This window comes from Ornithorhynchus anatinus, chromosome X1, assembly GCF_004115215.2.
Source record: "Ornithorhynchus anatinus isolate Pmale09 chromosome X1, mOrnAna1.pri.v4, whole genome shotgun sequence".
Taxonomy (NCBI): domain Eukaryota; kingdom Metazoa; phylum Chordata; class Mammalia; order Monotremata; family Ornithorhynchidae; genus Ornithorhynchus; species Ornithorhynchus anatinus.
This window is the reverse complement of record NC_041749.1, coordinates 57361624-57382860: the sequence shown is the minus strand read 5'-3', so window position 1 is coordinate 57382860 and position 21237 is coordinate 57361624.

Genomic DNA, 21237 nt, shown 5'->3' with positions numbered 1-21237 from the left:
GTTCAGTCATGAATGCTGGAGCCTTCACAGAACTCTCAGCCATGCCCTGGATGGAGTTCTAATCTATTTTCCTTGGATTTTGCTCTAAATGCAAGATTTGGAGGAAGGGCAGTTTCAAGTGCCAGGGGACCAGCTGGGCCAAGGCTCTCCATGCACTCTCTGCACTATTCAGTGAGGTGGTCCCAAAGTGAAGGTGTTTTTTTTTCATGTGAATGAAGGAGGAAATGTCACCCAGGGTCCCATGGATTTTAATCCTGACTCCAGTCAAATGGGCAAAGTAAACTGAACTGCAAACTACCCAAGAGGAGTGGCAAGGCCACTGATCAACATTTCAGGTAAATGATGGACAGAAGATCAAGCAGTGTGAGGCCCCTGCTGATCCCCTGTATCACCAAACCAAAGAGCTGCCGCCTGGGAGAGGAGCTGCCCTGCTTCTATGGCATCAGTATTTCCCATCACCCCCTGCTCCAGCCTGTGAAAGATCATCTATCACTAGAGCCCAGCCTTGCCTGAGGCCTCCTTGTGGGCCCCAAACTACAGGTGTGCCAGGCAGCCAGTCAGCCGTGATCAACACTCTCTGCTCTTGTAGCAAACCGGCTTGGCTCAGATGGGGTGCAGAGGGCATGGGGCTGCTTCAGGAAGGGGGCAGGGAGAAAGCCGGCCCACACTTTTGCTGCTCCAGGTCTTTTGGGCAGCAGGATGTAGTCTCTGGCCCAAGGACTAGCGGGGTTCCCCACATTCTCACTTGATTGCTGGGTGGGCTGGAATAATTCTTGCTGGCACTAAAGTTTGAAACATCCTGCTTTGCCACCACCCTCCCACCCTCCTTGCCCCATGCAACCTAGCAGCAGGACATTTAAAAGTGCTGCCCCCAACTCCAGTGAGAGTTTTACTTACACCCCTGCTGAAATTATTTTTTTGTTCTTTTTTGAGAAACAGCACAGCCCTGGGAGTCAGTGGATATGGATTCTAATTCCAGTTCTGCCACTTGCCTTGTGTGTGACCTTGGGAGAGTCATTTTTTTAATGGTATTTGTTAAGTGCTTACTATGTGTCAAACACTGTTCTAAATGCTGGAGCAGATACAAGTTAATTAGGTTGGATACAGTCCCTGTCCTGCATGGGATTCACAGTTGAAGTGTAATTTTTGGTGCCTCAGTTTCCTTATCTGTAAAATGGGATATTATATTTACCCCACTGCTTAGTCCAGTCCTTGGCACACAGTGAGCACTTAACAAATACCATTACTACTATCGCTTACCTTGTCTTTATGTTGTTGTCAAGTTTTTATTGTTTCAGCTTTCCTTGTGTGTCTGTAGACAACTCTCTCTCTCTTTTTATAAGATTGTAGCCCCTTGGGGGCCAGAGACTGTGCCTAATTCTCACCCATGTTTTTTGTTTGTTTTCTTTGGGGGGGGGGGTTGCCCAGCAGTTAGTACAGAGATCTGCACACTGTAGGCACTTAGAAAGAATAGAACTAATACTATGAAGATAGCAAATGTTGATCCCAATTTAGGGTTATTCGGATAAGTTACCCCAAACTCATGAGTGTGTGGGTCTAAAAGAGGAAGTGGAGAATATCCACATAGACACAGCCAAAAGAGAGAATTCCCTATTTATTTTTGTAATGGTGTCTGAATGATGATTCCATTATTTTTAAAACTTCAGAATACTTTTGATCCCTCAATGTAGGTTTTAGTGCTGAAGGTTGAATAATAATAACGATAGAAATAATAATTGTTTACTATGTGCTGATCACAGCACTAAACTCTGGAGCAAATACAGGATAATCAGGTTGGACACAGTCACTGTCCCCCATAGGGCTCATATCTAAGTAAGAGGATGAACAGGTATTTAATCCCCATTTTACAGATTTGGAAATTGAGGCCCAGAGAAGTAAAGTGACTTGCCCAAGGTCACACAGCTGGCATGTGGCGGAGCCAGGAGTAGAACCCAGGTCCTCTGACTCCTAGGCCAGTTCTCTTTCCTTTAGGCCACAATGCTTCTCTAGTATTTACAGTAATGAAATTATAATGATAATATAGTGATGATTATTATTTCAGTATTAACATACATTATTCAAAGAGTGGGGACAGGTGCTCTTCAAAAGACATATTGATCATATTCTCAATCTTAACCGCAATAGGACTCTAGAGACAATAAAAGCCAAAGAGGAACAAAATCTGACCCACCATGTGAGTCACTCCAGCCTTGGGAAGATTGGAAAGCAAGAAGCAGTCAATTAATAAAAGCCACCCTGGATGAAATCACAGAGCCTCTGGCTATGGTTGTGACAGTGATGCTCATGCCAGAATGTTGCCACTGCCACTTGCAGTTAGTTGGCCCCTGCTACCACTTCTGGATCGGAAATCTCTGCAGCTAAAACCTAAGCAATAGTGTTGGATCTCCCACTTCTACTCTTATCTTTACTTGGTACCCAAAATCCTTTGAGATTTCTAGAATTCTTATGGATCTTGGGAGCAAAAATTGTAAACCACAGAAAACCTTCCAATATGTGCAGACATGGCACTTGTTCCAACTACTGGAGAAGTCATTGTATTAGAGCCATGGAAAATGGAAAAGCAACCGGATCTGGTGGCATACCTGCTGATTCCTACAACTATAGAGGGGATACCCAGCTTAAGCCTTACCACAAGCTCTCCCTTGGCATGTGCATCGCAGAGGAAAATGCTGCAGGATTTCAAAGATGTCACCATCATCACCATTTTTTATAAAGAAAAGAGGAAGTTCAGATTGCAGCAATTACTAAAGTATCTCATTACTCTCCACTGTCGGCATGATCCTAGCCAGGGTACTCCTGGATCAACTAGTAAAAGGATATTATTGACCAAATGGCTCTGCCACTTGTCTGCTGTGAGACCTTGGACAAGTCACTTAACTTCTCTGTGCCGCAGTTTCCTCATCTGTAAAATGGGGATTAAACCCTACTTCCTTCTACTTAGACTGTGAGCCCCATATGGGACAGGGACTGTGTCCAACCTAATTCTCTATCTACCCCAGTGCTTGCTTAGCACATAGTAAGTGCTTAACAAATGTCATAAATAAAAAAGCTCCCAGGATTACCATGTGGCTTCAGAAGACAGGGTGACACAACAGACATGAACTTTGCTGCATGTTAGATACCGGGAACAGGGAAGAGCACCAAAAGTTCTATACAGTTTCTGTTGATCTTGGGAAAGCATTTGATACCATCAATAGATCTGGGCTCTGGAAATTACTAATCAAATTTGGCTGCCCCCAAAAATGTTTCAAGTTACTTCATAAGGGTATAGCTAGTTGGATCAGTGTCAAGTGTGTACCCTATCTGAACCATTCCCTAATTCTGATGGAGTATATCAGAGAAATGTAATTGGCCCGATCCTAGTCAACTTATACTATGCGGCCATGCTGGAAGATACAACAAGAGACCCGCTGCAGGTGTTAGAATGTTCCTCCTCCACACCATAGTAGAATGTTACTATTAAACTCTTAACAGTAATAATAATAATAGCATTTGTTAAGTGCTTACTATATGTCAAGCACTGTTGTAGATACAAGCTAATCATGTTCTACAGAAACATTCTGGGCATGTCACTCCCCTCCTCAAAAACCTCCAGTGGTTGCCTATCAACCTTCGCATGAAACAAGAACTCCTCACTATTGGCTTCAAAGCTCTCCATCACCTCACCCCCTCCTACCTCACCTCCCTTCTCTCCTTCTACAGCCCACCCCATACACTCCATTCCTCTGTTGATAACCTCTTCACAGTCCCTCGTTCGTGCCTGTCCCACTGTCGACCCCTGGCCCACGTCCTATCTCTGACCTGGAATGCCCTCCCTCCTCACATTCGCCAAACTAACTCTCTTCCCCTCTTCAAAGCCCTACTGAGAGCTAACCTTCTCCAGGAGGCCTCTGCTCCTCCTCCCCTCCCCCATTCCCCCTTCTCCCTCCCTCTGCTCTTCCCCCTTCCCCTCCCCACAGCACTTGTGCATATTTGTATATGTTACTTATTACTGTATTTATTTTGTTAATGATGTGTACATTTCTATGATTCTATTTATCTTGATGATATTGATGCCATACTACTTGTTTTGCTTTGTTTTGTTTTGTTGTCTGTCTCCCCCGTTTAGACTGTGAGCCCGTTGTTGGGCAGGGATTGTCTCTATCTGTTGCCCAATTGTACACTCCAACCACTTAGTACAGTGCTCTGCACATAGTAAGCGCTCAATAAATACGATTGAATGAATGAATGAATGAATGAATGAATGAATGAATGAACATTAGGCAGAGTCCCTGACCCACATGGGCCTCACAGTCTTAATCCCCATTTTACAGATGAGGTAACTGAGCCACAGAGAAGTGAAGTGACTTGCCTAAGGTCACCCAGCAGACAAATGCCAGAGCAGGGATTAGAACCCAAGTCCTTCTGACTTCCAGGCCCGGGATCTTTCCATAGGCCATTCTGCTTCTTCCTCAACGGACTTAACATTTCCTACTTACCAGACCTTGTGCAACATCCAAAGTTCATGAGTCATTTAAAAATGATCTGACTGAGCTGTATGGGCCTACACCCAAGAAGACATGCATTTTTTAAATAGTATTTGTTAAGCACTTACTATGTGCCAGGCACTATGCTAAGCACTGGGGTAGATACAAGTTAATCAGTTTGAACACAGTCTGTGTCCCACATGGGGCTCACAGTCGTAATCCCCATATTATAGATGAGGTAACTTAGGCACAGAGGAAGTGAAATGACTTGCCCAAGATCACACAGCCAACCAGTGATGGAGCCATATTTAGAACCCAGGTTCTTCCGAATCCCCGGCCCATGATCTATCCACCAGGCAATGCTGCTTCTTACTTGCAATGATTGTAAACCATTTCACTGCATTAGCCAGACAATGCAAATTGATGATGTCTCAAAACAACTAGGTGATGTATTGGCCTGTACCAGATAAGTTATGCACAGGAACAAAAATTCATATTGGCAACACAGAACCAAATGCTGTCACCAAATTCTGTTACCTAGGAATTCCAGTGGGTGGAACATGTGAGGAGAATGAATGTGAGCAAAAGCAATGTTGTCTAGTGGAAAGAGCAACATTGCCTAGTGGATAGATAGAGCATGGGCCGGGGATTCAGAAGGACCTGAACTCTAATTCCTGGCTCCACCACTTATCTGCTGTGTGACCTTGGACAAGTCACTTAACTTCTCTGTGCCACACATTACTCTGTAAAATGGGGATTAAGACTGTGAGCCCCAAGTGAAAGATGGACTGTGTCCAACCTGATTAGCTTTTATCTACCCCAGTGCTTGGTACAGTGCTTGGCATACAGTAAGCACTTAACTAATACCATAAAAAACATTAAAAAATGATAGGACAATAGGACACTCAAAGAACTGCTGCATTGAGAGCTGTTATTGGGAAATTAAAAGCAAAGATGGCAGAGGAAACATTTTAAGGACCTGGTAAAACAAAGTCTCAGATCTCACTTGAAAACTGGGAAGTATTACAGAGGACAAACTATCGTGCTATGCCAAACTAAAGAAAGGAGTCGCTTTTTTTGAGCAAATGCTTTGAAAGAAATAAGAGACAAGGAGGCAAAAGAGAAAACAACCCCAAGGCAAAATCCAACAAGACAACACAGGGGACAGTCTTTTGCATGTTCAATGTGACCTGGACTCTGAGTCCCATATTAACCTTTTCAGTCATAGTAAATTTCACTATCAGTGAAGTCTTCTCTGAAATCAAAAGATGGCTCTATGTTTCTCTCTCTCTTGCAAGTCACTTAACCTCTTTGGACCCCAGTTTCCTCATCTCTACAATGGAGGTAAGATACATGGTGAGCCCCATGTGGGAAAGAGACTGGGGAAGAGACCGGCTTTAGTGGGTTCTTGGAACTTCACCCCAAAACAATGCCTACCACTAAACTCATATTTAGACTATAAGCTCATCATGGGCAGGAAATGTGTCTGTTTACTGTTATATTGTACTGTCCCAAATGCTTAGTACAGCGCTCTGCACACAATAAGCCCTCAAAAAATATGACTGAATGAATGGAGAACTAGAAGAAAACTCCAGATTTCCCACAGCAACTGGAAGCTGGGGATCAAGGGGGCAGTTAAATAGCAGGAAGGGATGATGAACAGGACCAGAACCAGCATGCATGAAACGAGCAACCAACTACAGCTCATTGCAAGGAAACCAGATGCATGATAAGCAGTGAAGAAGCGAGATTTCCTTCTGATTAGTGACTTGGTGTATACGTCTCCCCAAAATATAAGGACTCCTTTTGTGTCCTTTTGCATTTTTACATCACTTTACTAGCAACAGACCCAGAGTGTTAGAACAGGGCTATCTCAGAAACATTCCTAGATTTATTGTTTTTTGAGATTCCCAGCTCTCCTCTAATGCAGGGATTGCATTCTTGCAGAGCCCCATGTTAAGAAAAAGGTGTGATGTACTATTTAGCCTGTGTCTGACACGGTGTGCTAGCACACAACGGTTCCTTTGGACATCACTTTGTGCTGTATCCAGACAGGCTAGCGTTTTTGGGAGAACATTCCCTAATTCTGCCATCAATTTCTAACTAAAAGGCTTAGTGTATAATGTGTTCTGGCAGAAGAGAGAGTACATCTCTGAGACTCTCTTATAAGGGTGGGGAGGAAAGGAGAGGTGAAAACAATAACTTCCTTGAGGACACCACGTCACAGTATAGCATTTGAGTCACATGATACAACTGGGCTTCTTACTTGCATGAAGGCTAAATTCAGTAACCTAGAATTGGAAAGGAAGAATTATGCTGCACTTCAGGGACAAAATGAAGAGCATATTTTGGAATTTTTTTGACATTCACATCTTCTCTGGGACATATTTAGGTAACAGTGGAAATTAATATAGTCAAGACTAAATCTGCATTTGGAAAATCTGCAGATGATCCACCAAAGCTTTCATCATTCTAGCCAGTTGCTTGGTAATCTAGAGTCATTTGCTGCCATTTATATGAAAAATGATAAATGTGTCTCAAATTTTGAGTGTTTTTTATGATCTAAAGCTAAATCTTTCCTATTAAGAGAGAGTTAACAGAAAACAGGAATCTTGAGCTTCCTGGTTTCTGCTGCGTAAAGTGGAAAAAAAAGCCATCTTTTTATATTAAAGTATTGGGACAGTAGCCTTTGAAAAAGATGTACAGTCTAATTAAAAAGAGATTAGCCTCCCTTGGAATATTTGCGAAGCCTAGAAAGGTAATTCAATGAAATGTATACAATTTTATCCAGCTTTAATTTTTAATGAAATAATTTATATTATGTATCCTTCATACCTATTCATCTTACCTGCTCTACATGAACTGCTAACCTGTTTACAAATAACCAGACCTTTGGAGGTAAATGCTGCCAATAAAAGAAAGATCACTCCTTAACAGTACATGCCAGCAATCTCCTTTCTCCTCCATTTATATTACAGTTTTAGTTTGGGTAGGGATTAGTTCCCTGCTTGAGACCTTATGTGTCATGAAGATCAGATAAACTAGGGCCATGCTTAAAGTGCACTCTCCATTTCTTGTGTTAGCAACCTTTCTCCAATGTATGCCAGCCCTTGGATATCATGGGTATTAGGATACCCACATCAGCTGTCACATACCTTTGAATAAAAGGCATTATATTTACATTATGATGAAACATGCTATATACTGTGTCATGACACACAACACGTGCTGGCAAAGAAAATCTTTTCTTCTTTCCACTGTATCCACAAACCATATAAATTCCCAAACCACCCACACAAGCAGCTTACATAAAGTATGTATTTCACAACTGACCATTTCTAAAGTCGGAATAAGGGAGGAGTCTTATCATAACACACCAGAAGTGAGTTTCAAATGCTCTGGAAATGATGCCATGTGGAAAAAAAGATATGGAATCCATGCCCGCAAATGAATTGTTTGACTATTGCATGTGAAGAATAACTAGTCCCAATCATAGTTGAATAATCCACCTGAAGATGTGCAGGTCACCAATGAATGCCATTTCATCCAGCCAAGAACAATAGATCTAAACAAGCTGGGAACGACACAGTGTGTGAATGAAGTAAATTTATTCACGCTTTTTATACTGTACAGTGATGACCTGCTCACTGGCACATTTCGATTAGTGCCTTAGATCAGTAAGCAAAATGGGCCATTTTTCACTGCTAAAATGTTTGTTGATTCATATAGACTGCATTTACTGGCAATAATTACCCCTACTTTTTTCCACCCAGAGAATTCAGTATAACAATAAGGGGAGCACGAGAAAAAAAGAGAAGAAAGAAAGGAGAGGAGAAGGAAAAGGAAAGTAAGAGGGCACTTGAGACTGTTTCTCTTACTGCTATTGCACTCTCCTGAGTGCTATATACAATAGGCACTCAATGAATTCTGATCAACCTCCCTACTTTTTTCTTCTCTTCACACCTCCAGCACTCCTGCTTTAAAGAAAAAACTTCCTTTCCTTAGCGTGAGTTTTTCTCTTCAGTGTTATTGACCCTTTCACTCTTCCTATCTAGGAGATGGCACATTCTTAAAGAAGGAACTCCTCTATGCCGTTACTGTGTTCCGATTTTTTTCCTCTTCCTACCCCAATGTAAGCCATTATCACTGCTTACAACTCCTGGGAGGTGATACAAAGAATATATTTTATATCCTCCTCAAAAATAAGAATGGGGGTGGATTATGTGTTGGGGGCAATTATGAGAGTGAATATATATTTCAGTGAGATGTCACATTGCCTAACTAGGAGATTCTTTATCTACCTTGCTTAGCTGGTTTAAGGAGCTGGTGAAGGGGATGCTTGTCACGAGTTGTCGAATGTAAGGGGCCACAAATTAGTACTAACATTCACACACTTTGAGCTCAATGCACACAAACAACTAATTTTATAGTCACTGTCTCACCTTGCAGTATATATGTATAAATCTTTCTTTCACCTAAATGAGGATCAATCACTGCTTCCTAGACTGTAAACTTTTTGTGGGCAGGGATCGTGTCTACCAACTTATATTGTTATATTGTACTCTCCTAAGCACTTAGTACAGTGCTCTGCACACAGTAAATGCTAAATAAATATGATTGATTGATTGCTTATAGCATTGGTTGGCAACTTATGGCTCAGGAGCCACAGACTCTTCTTGGAATCCAGTGTGGCTCTTGAATATAAGTGTTCATCCACAGACTAAGTGCTGAGAGGGAGACACCATTAGCTTTGTCTACAGTGCAAAAAACTATGCAGAAAGCTTGGCTGGACATAGGTGGGCCTCCCTGCCCCTTTGAGCCAGAATGGAGCTGAGAGGGAGTCTACATGGCTCCATGCATCACAGGATGGCTAGTTGAGCTCAGATTTCTCTCAGCCTCCTCCACCACCCATGTGTTACCACCAGCCTGTCTCTCTCTTTCTCTCACTCGCTCTCTCTCCTTCCTCTTTCCCCTTCTCTTTACTCTCTCTCTCCCTATATTCTCTCCCATTCTCTCCAGTTTTCTTCCTTGTTAACAAGATTAGACGAACATTGGTCTTACCAAATCTCCCCACTCCATCCTTGACAAGCTTCTCTGACTGGCGCTAAGGAGGGTAGGTTTCCCTGAATTGGTCCCATAGTGTGGGCAGCAGTGGGAGTAACGGTCAGAACTGGGGTGAGACCTGGTGTCGTATGCCACTTGACTCCTGCCCTCTAATACTGGCTGCTTTTTGTATCCAGTGGGTAATGGGGCAGTAGGAGAGCTGTGGGCAGGAGCAGATGGAGGAAAAGCTGTCGAGCATATGGGAGTATGCAGGATGGGTGGAGATTCCCTCCCTTTGGCCGATGCTGGGGTTGAAAACTCCAACTCTGGACATATGAGGGTCAAGGATTTTCTGTTCAGAGTGGTATGATTTCAGGTCCTGGGGTCCTCCAGGGCCCAGCCCCCTAGGGCCCACAAGACAGAAGGCCAAGTCCTTGACCATCTGAGTGTTAGCACCCCCAGGCAAGCTGCTTGTTGCTGATTACCTCCAACTCTCCCTCCTTCCTCACAGTCTTCTCTTCCATTCTTCATTGTCCCTTTCTTTTCCTCTTCCCTTTCCTATCCTCACTAGCAGCAACAGCTGTTGCTGTGAAGAAGCCACACTGCAATCACAACATCACGTTGTGCTGTTACAACATTATGAAATCATGTGTCATGTGAAGGGGGCATAATTTTTTTTAGCCTTTGGTGCACCAACTGCTCAAAAGTTTCATTTGCTTTGGCTCATCTGCACAGAGAAGTTTCTGATTACCGACCCCCGCTTTAAAGTTTCACTGATGTAAGATAAATCTGCCCTGGAGCAAAGCAAGAACTACTATGTGCTTGCATTTTTTGAAAAGGTTAGATTGCAAGCAACTGGCATAATCGTACAAAAGGTAGAAAAACAAAGATCCTTGCTCAGTACAAAGGGGACATCCATCTTACTCCTCCTATCAGCTCTTGGGGGGGGAATTTTGTAGGGGTTTATCTTTGGCAGATTTGGATTTCATCTCAACTCTCTTTAGCACATGACTTGGACAGTGGAACATTTTATTATCAAAAATCCTTCGACTGGGTCTCAGTTTGGTTGGCACAGAATGTGCTTTGCATAAAGATCCCAATGAGAGTATTTTTCCAATTTTTTTAAGGAGCAAGGTCAAGAAAGATAGAAAAGCATGTGCAGGGCAACTACGATATTTCATAAAGTTGCAACCTAACTAAAGTATGAAGTTTGGGTTAAATTTGCCAAGCTATGCTAAAGATGGGCAGGCAACTGATGATCAAATTACTAAGGGTTGGAATTTTAAGTCTCAGTTGGATATAGCCAATACTTTATGTGCTTTTCCCATTTTTTGTGGTATTTAAGTTAAGCGCTGGGGTAGATACAAGGTAATCAGGTCAGGCAGAGTTTCTATGATACATGGGGCTCACGGTCTATTCTGTTTTACTTCTCTGAAATTATGACTGGTCTAAGAAAAATTAATTGTTCTGAAATCTGATTTAAATCCAGTCTTCTCTGATCTTGTATACTCAATAACCTTAAAAGATATCAGGACTACCTAAATGCCAAATATAATATAAACTTATGTCAATAAAAACCAAAGCTCCAACACTTCCTCTTATTTCTTTCTAATACTTCAATGTTTAAAATGTGTGTGTGTGTGTGCGCGCGCACGCACGCACATGTGCTTGTATTCATTATAGGTAACATCATAAGTAGTACAAAAGCTGAGAAAATGATTGGTCCTGAGTCATTTTCAGGCAAGGCTCTTGATCTGCTTTCATCCCTTTCTGTTTTGGTCCCTCCTTTCTGTCTGTTGGTTTTTCCCCTTAGCTCAGTGACTTTTCTTAAAAGGTCACTGAATAAAAATTTTAACAGCAGATGAGTAATAAAATAGCATTTACTTGAATTGAGAAAAATGTTTAGAATAGAATAAGAACTGGAAAACAATTTTAAAAGATTCCATTTTCCAAACCCTAGCTTATTTTCAATAACTATTTCCAAGGCCTTTGAGGACCTGAATCCTAGAACATCAAACCAGAAACATGAACTTGAAGCATCCTTCAGAATCCTGACCCATATCCAAAGCCATCTGTACATGAGGCTAAAGCCAAAGAAAGCTGCACTTCTTTCCTGATATTTGATTCTGTACAACTACAAGCCATTACAATTACCAACAAAAGTAATGACTTTATTTTTGCTCAATTGTAATGAGAAAATATGGGTACAAGGCAAACCCCAGTTGAGAATGTTTATCTCTAGACTGTAAGCTCATTGTGGGCAGGGAATGTGTCTGCTTGTTGTACTCTCCCAAGTGCCTAGTATAGTGCCCTGCACAAATTAAGTGCTCAGTACGATTGATTGAATGAATGAATGAATCCTTTGCCACCCAAAAGCTGGACCAAAAACAGCAACTGATCTGAACCTCATAGGAATCCTTCGAAGGACAGTCAAGCAAAACAGGGAAGATTAGTCCATGGAGACAAATCAGTCATATTTATTGAGTGCTTACTATGTGCAGATCACTGTACTAAGCAATTGGGTGAGTACAATGCAACAGAATTAGCAGACATCTTCCCTGCCTATAACGAGCTGCCTAGAGGGGGAGACAGACATTGATATGAATAAATAATTTATAATATGTAATTTAAGATATGCATATAAGTGCTGTGGGAATGGGGGTGGGGCAAATATCAAATGTCCAAAGGTCACAGATCCACGTGCATAGACAATGTAGAAGGTAGAGCAAGCCAGGGAAAAGAGGACTTAATAGGGGAAGGCCTCTTGGAGGAGATGTGACCTTAATAATGTTTTGAAGGTGGGGAGAATGGTGGTCTGGCATATATGGAGGGAGAGGGAGTTCCAGGCTGGAGGAAGGATGTGGGAAAGGTATTGGTGATGAGATATATAAGCTCAGGCCACTGTGGTAGAGTGGCAGTAGAGGAGTGGAGTGTGTGGGCTGGGCTATAGTAGATCAGTGAGATGAGGTAGGAGGGAGAGAGCTCATTGTGTGCTTTAGAGCCAATGGTAAGGAGTTTCTGCTTGATGAAGAGATGGATGGGCAACCATTGGAGGTTCTTGAGGAGTGGGGAGACTCTTGATTCTATTTATTGCCATTGTTCTTGTCTGTCTCCCCCGATTAGACTGTAAGCCCGTCAAGGGCAGGGACTGCCTCTATCTGTTACCAATTTGTACATTCCAAACGTTTAGTACAGTGTTCTGCACATAGTAAGGACTCAATAAATACTATTGAATGAATGAATGAAGGTTTTTGTTAATAAATGACCGGAGCAGCAGAGCGAAGGATGGGATGGAGTGGGGAGAGACAGGAGGCGGAGAGTCAGTGAGGAGATTCATTCATTCATTCATTCATTCATTCATTCATTCATTCATTCAATAGTATTTATTGAGCGCTTACTATGTGCAGAGCACTGTACTAAGCGCTTGGGATGAACAAGTCGGCAACAGATAGAGACAGTCCCTGCCGTTTGACGGGCTTACGGTCTAATCGGGGGAGACGGACAGACAAGAACAATGGCAATAAATAGAGTCAAGGGGAAGAACATCTCGTAAAAACAATGGCAACTAAATAGAATCAAGGCGATGTACAATTCATTAACAAAATAAATAGGGTAATGGAAATATATACAGTTGAGCGGACGAGTACAGTGCTGTGGGGATGGGAAGGGAGAGGTGGAGGAGCAGAGGGAAAAGGGGAAAAAGGGGGTTTAGCTGCGGAGAGGTAAAGGGGGGGTGGCAGAGGGAGTAGAGGGAGAAGAGGAGCTCAGTCTGGGAACGCCTCTTGGAGGAGGTGAGTTTTAAGTAGGGTTTTGAAGAGGGAAAGAGAATCAGTTTGGCGGAGGTGAGGAGGGAGGGCGTTCCAGGACCGCGGGAGGACGTGGCCCAGGGGTCGACGGCGGGATAGGCGAGACCGAGGGACGGTGAGGAGGTGGGCGGCAGAGGAGCGGAGCGTGCGGGGTGGGCAGTAGAAAGAGAGAAGGGAGGAGAGGTAGGAAGGGGCAAGGTGATGGAGAGCCTTGAAGCCTAGAGTGAGGAGTTTTTGTTTGGAGCGGAGGTTGATAGGCAACCACTGGAGTTGTTTAAGAAGGGGAGTGACATGCCCAGATCATTTCTGCAGGAAGATGAGCCGTGCAGCGGAGTGAAGAATAGACCGGAGCGGGGTGAGAGAGGAGGAAGGGAGGTCAGAGAGAAGGCTGACACAGTAGTCTAGCCGGGATATAACGAGAGCCTGTAGCAGTAAGGTAGCCGTTTGGGTGGAGAGGAAAGGGCGGATCTTGGCGATATTGTAGAGGTGAAACCGGCAGGTCTTGGTAACGGATAGGATGTGTGGGGTGAACGAGAGAGACGAGTCAAGGATGACACCGAGATTGCAGGTCTGAGAGACGAGAAGGATGGTCGTGCCATCCACGGTGATAGAGAAGTCTGGGAGAGGACCGGGTTTGGGAGGGAAGATGAGGAGCTCAATCTTGCTCATGCTGAGTTTTAGATAGATGCAGTAGTCAAGGCAGTATAGGTTCAATCATCCTGCCAAGAAAATATCTTGGAAAATTATTCCTTTCATAAAATGGTTCTCAGAGAAACTTCCTATGTGCTCCCCTGACATTTCTCTCTTGCCCTTTGACTTTCTGAAGCATGTCTTAGGATTCACTTCACAGTTCATTTCCCAAAGAGAGAGCATTCTTTTTGGCTTCTTCTTTGGTTTTTCAGTCAACAGATCTATGAGAAGGCAATACTTATAGCCCAGCAGCCCACCACCCCACTGTGGTATAGCGCCACTGATAATAAAATTAGTCACTACATGTTTTATGAACCCACAACTTGTTTGTTTATAGTATTTTAAACTATGCTGTCCTCTCTCAAGGAAGCCTCATCTCCCACTCTCCTCACCTCACAGGAAAAAAATGGTGTGGGCAAGGAACATGTCTACCAACTCTATTATATTGTATTCTCCCAAGCTCTTAGTATGGTGCTCTGCACATGGTAAATACTTGATAAATATCATTGATTGACTGAGTCATCCTGCTCCACATTCTCCTATGCCACTTTTATCTTGTTTCGTCCCCTCCATCTCTCTTCTTCTCTTCCTTTGAATCTCATATCATCTAATTCTACCGCTCTCCGTGGCTACTAGCCTGCTGTTCTCTACTATCTTCCTGGCCTACGACAGCATTTCTTGATGCCACTTCACCTATCTGCCTCTCTTCACCTGCTATACCTCAGCCCACTGTCTTCCCTCCTCCCAGTCGAACCTTCTAGCTATACCTCACTCTCGACTCTCTGGCCTCCATTCCCCCCCACTCATACTGTTTCTCTAGTTTGGGAACTCTCTTCCTCCCCACATCAAACAGACCACAACTTTCCCCACATTTAAAGGCCTCTCAAAATTCCACCTCCTCCAAATAGCTTTCCTCAATTAATCTCCCAGTACACTGAGTCATATCACCACTTCAACGAATTCTAGCATGTATCTATGAACTTATTTATGCCTTCCTCAGCATTCATGCATATATGTGTACTCAGTTATTTATTTTGAGCACTCTAGTTGTGAATATTGTTATGTTTGTCTCTTTTATTAGAGTGAAAGCTCCTTGTGGTTAGGGAATGTGTCATTTCTTTGTTCTGATCTTCCCAAGATCTTAGTACTGCACCAAGTGGGATCTCGATAAATGCTACTACTCCAACCTCCTGAGGAACAGGACCGTGTCCAATCCCCACCTGTGTATTCTCTCCCAGTGCTTAGTACAGTGCTCGGCACACAGTAAGTACTTAATACTATTACTACTACTACTCCTAAATTATGTGCATTAAGTTCTCTTGTCCTTATCCTTCTACTACTCTCTCGGTTCCTACTGGACTTACCTCCTCTAAGAATTTTCCTTTCTTTAAAGGAAAACTATCCTAACATCTTCCCCTTTTATAATGCATATTGATTTTCTTTATACTTACACTGACATATACATAACTCTCTCAATATATGTACATACATATATATATAGTTTCTCATCACGTTTCAAGGTGATGTGCCCGATAGTGAGATTTTTTATCAGTGTTTGCAAGTATAGCTGATAAGACCAAAGCGTGAGCGACAACTATACATATGCTTTAAATGATTTTAATTAGTCTTTCAGGCTGTCTGCTTTCTCTAGTTGACTAACTTCCTAAAGTGGTTTGCCCTTCTCTATTTAATTCACACTCATCATTGTCATTATTCTTCTTGTGCTTTTCCATAATCCAACACGCTATCCTTCCTCTTAGGCAGTTTTTTTGCCAAAACCATTTTGTCCACACCTGTTTTATTCTTCTCATCTGGTGATAGTTATAGATGTGTGCCATTTCTGATTTAATGTTGCTAAATATTGGACCATTTCTTTGATAACACCTTAGTCCTACTTAACCCTACTAATATTCTCAAAGCTACAAATAAATTAATATTCCTTTAATTAAGGCAATTTATGAAAAAGCCTGTCACACCATACCATTTCTTTTCATATTTTTCTCATCCTGCTTCTATTATTAAATGTCATCTTCCTCATTCATTTCATTTCTGTAATTTGTTGGTGACCTGGTATGAACTTTAGAGAAGCAGAATGGACTAATAGGTAGAGCAGGGGCCTGGGAGTCTAAATCCCAGATCCACCACTTGTCTGTTGTGTGACCCTGGGCAAGTCACTTAACTTCTCTGTGCCTCAGTTACCTCATCTGTAAAATGAGGATTAAGACCGTGAGCCCTATCTAGGACACGGACTGTGTCCAAGCCGACCTGCTTGTATCTACCCCAGCACTAAGTACGGTGCCTGGCACATAGTAAGTGCTAAACAAATACCACTGCTATTATTATTATTCTGTGTGACTTTGGGCAAGTCACTTAACTTCTCTGTGCCACACTTACCTCATCTGAAAATGAGGATTAAAACTGTGAACCCAATGAGGGACAGGGACAGTATCCAACCTGACACCCTAATATCTACCCCAGTGCTTAGTACAGTGCCTGACACATAGTAAGCACTTAACCAATACTATAAAAAAATTATAACTTCACATATGTTTTCAGGTACTTTAATATGGCCAAATAAATTTGCTGCTGATTCCCTCTCTCTCCTTTTCTGCAGTCTCACATTTCCTCCTGCCTTCAGGACATCTCAACCTGATTGTCCTACCGGCACCTGAAATCAATCATCAATCATTAATCATCTTTACTGAGCACTTACTCTCTGCAGAACACTGTACTAAGTGCTTGGGAGAAAACAGTGTAACAGAGTTGGTAGACATGTTCATTGCCCACAGTGATCTTATAGTCTAGAGTGGGAAACAGATATTAACATAAATAAATAAATTACAGATATGTGCATAAATGCTGTGCAGCTGACAGAGTGGTAAATAAAAGGTGCAGATCTAAGTGCAAGAGTAACACAGAAGGGAGTGGGGGAAGGGGAAATGAGGGTTTAGTTGGGGAAGGCCTCTTGGAGGAGATTTGCTTTTTAAAAGGCTTCGAAAGTGGGTGGTGATTGTCAGATATGACAAGGGAGGGTGTTCCAGGCCAGAAGCAGGACATCTCCCACCTGAACCTTCTTCTCCTCCTGTCATTTCACCACTGTAGATAGCACCACCACCATCCCTGCTTCATTAAGCCCATAACCTTGGCATTAATCTCTACTCATCTCTCATTCATTTCACATTTTCACTTGGTTACCAAATCTTATGGGTTCTACCTTAACAGCATCTTTAAAACCTACCATTTCCATTCCATCCAAACTACTATGATGCTGATCTAAGCACTTTTCCTATCCCATCTTGAATACTGCATAAGTCTCCTCACTGACCTCCTTGCTAATTAGTCAATCAGTGGCTTTTATTGAGAACTTATTGTGTGCAGAATACTGTACTTAGTACTTAGTCTACCAGCTCTATTGTATTGTACTCTTCTATGTTCCCTGTGCTCAAGAAACTTACAGTTTAGAGTGGAAGACAGACATTAACATGAATTGTGGATACATACATAAGTGCTGTGGGGCTGAGGGAGGAGTGAATATCAAGAGCTTAAAGGGTACAGGTCCAAGTGCAAGAGCATTGCAAAAGTGCGAGGGAGTAGGGGAAGGCTTTAGTGAAGGAAGACCTCATGGAGGAAATAATAATGATAATAATAATTGTGATATTTGTTAAGTGCTTAATATATGCAAATCACTGTTCTAAGCACTGGGGGGATACAAGGTCATCAGGTTGTCCCACATGGGGTGCACAGTCTTAATCCCCATTTTTCAGATGAGGTAACTGAGGCCCAGAGAAGTTAAGGGGCTTGCCCAAGATCACAGCAGACAAGTGGCAGAAGCAGGATTAGAACCCATGACCTCTGACTCCCAGGCCCGTGCTCTTGCCACTAAGCCATGCTGAGAAATGTGACCTTCATTCATTCATTCATTCAATCATATTTATTGAGCACTTACTGTGTGCAGAGGCCTGTACTAAGCGCTTGGGAAAGTACAATGCAACAATAAACAGTGACGTTCCCTGCTCACGACAAGCTCACAGTCATCTGAATAAGGCTTTGAAAGTGGGGAGAGTGGTGATCTGTCATATATGAAGGGGGAAGGAGGTCCAGAGAAGGAGCGTGGCCTGGTGGATAAGAGCATGTGCCTGGGAGTCAGGAGGACCTGGGTTCCAATCTAGCTCCACCACATGAATGCTGTGTGACCTCAGGCAAGTCACTTAACTTCTCTTTGCCTCAGTTACCTCACCTGTAAAATGGGGATTAAGTTTGTGAGCCCCATGTGGGACAGGGACTGTTTCCAATCTGATTTTCTTGTATCCACCCCAGCACTTTAAACAGTGCCTGGCACATAGTAAGCACTTAAATACCACAATTATTATTATTATTATTCTAGGCCATAGGAAGGATGTGGAAAAGGGGCCCTTTCTCCTGAGGAAGCTGCTAGGATCCTGGTTGGAGTGTGCTCATTTGTTTATCTGCCAGCCAGGAACATCTCACTCTCTCCTTCTATTTACATGACTTGTGGGGCCCCTTACCATCGGGGCAGCAGCAAGGGGTTTTGGAGCTCTACCCACTGATGGTCAGAAGAGGAACAGGTGGACAGTGACCCTGACCGTTCCCCCAACCTTGTCCTCACCTCCCCAAACTGATTCAAACCAGAGGCTGAGGAGGCAGGTTAAGTGACACGAACAACCCTGTTTAGATAGACTATCTGCCACGATGGTACTGACAGAAATATCATCCTCTTCACCCTTTCCCCATCTGATGGTTTGCAGAAGAGCAACACAAAATCAAGGTGGACAAGCATGGATCTAGCTCTGAGTGGGGATTCGGGCCGAGCCTGGGGTCAAGGTATCAAGGACTCTGTCTGTTGACCATGCCTCTCATCCCCTCTGAACTCTAAATAGCTCAAATGCATGAGTTTGATCACCCCATAATATGCGGACTACAATAACTCCCTGAGTAGTCCCCTTGAGAAGTGTTATAGTCTAGTGGAAAGAGCATGCACCTGGGAGTGTTCTAATCCTGGCTCCATCATTTGCCAGCTGTGTGACCTTGGGCAAGTCACTTCACTTATCTGTGCCTCAGTTTCCTCACCTGTAAAATGGGGACTAAATACCTGTTCTCCCTCCCACTTAGACTATGAGGCCCATGTGGGACAAGGGACTATGTCAGACCTGATTATCCTGTATCTACCCCAGGGCTTAGTACAGGGCTTGGCATTCATTCATTCAATAGTATTTATTGAGTGCTTACTATGTGCAGAGCACTGTACTAAGCACTTGGAATGTACAAATCGGCAACAGATACAGTCCCTGCCCATTGACGGGCTTACAGTCTAATCGGGGGAGACAGACATACAAAAACAATAGCAATAAATAGAATCAAGGGGATGTACATCTCATTAACAAAATAAATAGGGTAATAAAAATATATACAAATGAGTGGACAAGCACAGTGCTGAGAGGAGGGGGAGAAGGGGAGGAGCAGAGGGAAAGGGGGGGAAAAGGGGGCTTAGCTGAGGGGAGGTGAAGGGGGTGGTAGAGAGGCAGCAGAGGGAGCAGAGGGAAAAGGGGAAGCTCAGTCTGGGAAGGCCTCTTGGAGGAGGTGAGCTCTCAATAGGGCTTTGAAGAGGGGAAGAGAATTAGTTTGGCGGAGGTGAGGAGGGAGGGCATTCCAGGACAGCAGGAGGACGTGGGCCAAGGGTTGACGGCGGGATAGGCGAGAACGGGGATGGTGAGGAGGTGGGCGGCAGAGGAGCGGAGTCTATGGGGTGGGCAGTAGAAAGAGAGAAGGGAGGAGAGATAGGAGGGGGCAAGGGGATGGAGAGCCTTGTAGCTTAGAGTGAGAAGTTTTTGTTTCATGCGGAGGTTGATAGGCAACCACTGGAGGTTTTTGAGAAGGGGAGTGACATACCCAGAGCATTTCTGCAGGAAGATGAGCCGGGCAGCGGAATGAAGAATAGACTGGAGCGGGGAGAGACAGGAGGAAGGGAGATCAGAGAGAAGGCTGACACAATAATCCAGCCAGAATATTATGAGAGCCTGTACCAGTAAGATAGCCATTTGGAGAGGAAAGGAAAGGACAAATCTTGGCGATATTATAAAAGTGAGACTGGCAGGTCTTGGTGACGGATTGGATTTGTGGGGTGAAGGAGAGAGCCAAGTCAAAGATAACACCAAGGCTGCAGGCTTGAGAGACGGGAAGGATGGTCATACCATCCACAGTGATATGGAAGTCAGGAAGAGGACAGGGTTTAAGAGGGAAGATGAGCTCAGTTTGGGACATGTTGAGTTTTAGGTGGCGGGCAGACATCCAGGTAGAGATGTCCTAGAGGCAGGAGGAGATACGAGCCTGAAGGGAGAGGGAGAGGACAGGGACAGAGATGTAGATTTGTGTGTCATCTGCATAGAGATGATAGTTGAAGCCGTGAGAGCGAATGAGTTCACCAAGGGAGTGAGTGTAGATGGAGAACAGAAGAGGGCCAAGAACTGACCCTTGAGGAACCCCAACAGTTAGAGGATGATGGGATGGGGAGGAGGAGCCTGCAAAGGAGACCAAGAATGAACGGCCAGAAAGATAAGAGGAGAACCAGGAGAGGATGGAGTCCATGATCCAAGGTGAGATACGGTGTGGAGGAGAAGGGGATGGTCTACAGTGTCAAAGGCAGCTGAGAGGTCAAGGAGGATTAGGATAGAGTAGGAGCCATTGGATTTGGCAAGAAGGAGGTCATGGGTGACCTTTGAGAGAGCAGTCTCGGTAGAGTGGAGGGGATGGAAGCCAGATTGGAGGGGGTCCAGGAGAGAATTGGAGTTAAGGAATTCTAGGCAGCAAGTGTAGACGACTCGTTCTAGGAGCTTGGAAAGGAAGGGTAGTAGGGAGATAGGGCGATAACTGGAAGGGGAAGTGGGGTCGAGAGAGGGTTTTTTTAGGATGGGGAAGACATGGGCATGTTTGAAGGCGGAAGGGAAGAAGCCATTGGAAAGTGAGCTGTTAAAAATAGAAGTTAAGGAGGGGAGGAGGGAAGGGGCAATGGTTTTTATAAGGTGAGCGGGAATGGGGTCCGAAGCACAGGTGGAGGGGGTGGCACTTGCGAGGAGGGAGGAGATCTCCTCTGAGGATACTGCAGGGAAAGATGGGACATAGTAAGCACTTAACAAATACCACAGTGATGATGATGATTATTTCCTGAGAAACTCAGTGCGAGTTCAGTGCAATGA